The following is a 1,583-nucleotide window of genomic DNA, read 5'->3' on the forward strand; positions in this document are numbered from 1 at the left end:
TTGATAGTTAGTTTGATCAACTATTTAGTTATAGCGTTCTTCTATCTTTGTGTTCAATTGCTCGATACTAGAGGTTGCTGAACCTCAGGGGGGAGTAATCACAGTAGGATGGGGTACAAGACAATGGTTAGACAACTCAGCTAACATTGTCTCTATCAAGTAACTCAAGACCTTGACCCAATGATCATCTTACCAGGTCTTGTAGTCTATATCTCATATTAGAGGGTTTGACCTTTTATCGATATTTGTCGAGGGACATTTATGGGATGATTATGAGAGTTGTGTGTTGGGTTCTTCGGGCCGCGAAAACCGCTATTTCGCGTCGCGGAAACCCTGAGTCACCCAAAGCCATGGATCTCGTGCAAAGATTCGTAAACAATAATTATCGAAAAACCTTTTTCTTGTACGAGTTTGTAAAAACTTTAGATCTACACTAGATGAAAGTTATACCTTCGAAGCGAGCCCTTTCGCATTCCCGCTCGTCCAAGGAGTTGCCAGATCTCAAGACCGTCAAGCGTCTGTCCTCTAGAAGTATCCACACGGACACGTAGGTGGAGAAAACCTCACACAAAGGTGTGCTAGCACCTTGGTAAGGTTCGGCCAAGCAAGGAGGAGAGGGAGAGGAAGAGCTTCAAGAGGAGGAAGAAGAAGATACACCACATGAATGGAAAAATGAATTCCCATTCAAAAACAAATGTGGCCGGCCACTCTCCATGGTGAAAAACTCCCAAATTAATTGCATTAATTGCAATTAATATGAAACCATTAAAGAGAATGGCTTTGTAACTTCCATGAGGTGGCACCCATGATGATATGGAGTATCATCATTGGTCCACCTAATGCCAACTCACCAATGAGGTGGCAAAAGGTCAAGTCAAAATTGACCTTTGGTCTTCCTTCTCAAGTCAAGTCAAACTTGAACCAATCTCTACCATGGTTAATCTAATCTAACCATTTGATTCGAGCCAACTTAATATAATGAATCTAATTCATTAAATTAAATTGATACAATGAGTCAATATCTAAATTAGACTCATTGAACACATGAATCAACTTGAGTCGAACTCAAGTTAGCCCAATTAGGATTACTATTAATCCAATTTGATTCATCAAATGAATCTAATCCTCTTGGTTCATCATATGAACCTAATCTCCATCTAATTGTCCTAAGTGTGTGACCCTATAGGTTCTTGTAACGTTGGCAATGCCCTAAACCCATTTAGGAGCATAAGTAATGAGCGGTATCTAGCAACACATCATTACTACCCAAGTTACAAGAATGTCGAGATCCGACATCACCTTGTGACTACTAATTGTGACTCCTCACAAAATAATGACAAGTGTCCTTCTATCCTAGACATCTAGATTGATCAATATGAGGCATAGACCGTGTCATCCTCTAATCAATCTAAATCTTGAACTCCAAGTAGACTCACTCGATCAAATGAGCTCAACATCTAATGTTGACTCATTTGGGCATTGCCATGCACTTAGTGGTCTCACTCTATCAAGAATACCGATGTCGCTCCCGTCATATGGGAGGGATAGATCCCATCTACATCACTCACATCCCTCTACATAAT

Source organism: Zingiber officinale, chromosome 6B, assembly GCF_018446385.1.
Source record: "Zingiber officinale cultivar Zhangliang chromosome 6B, Zo_v1.1, whole genome shotgun sequence".
Classification (NCBI taxonomy): domain Eukaryota; kingdom Viridiplantae; phylum Streptophyta; class Magnoliopsida; order Zingiberales; family Zingiberaceae; genus Zingiber; species Zingiber officinale.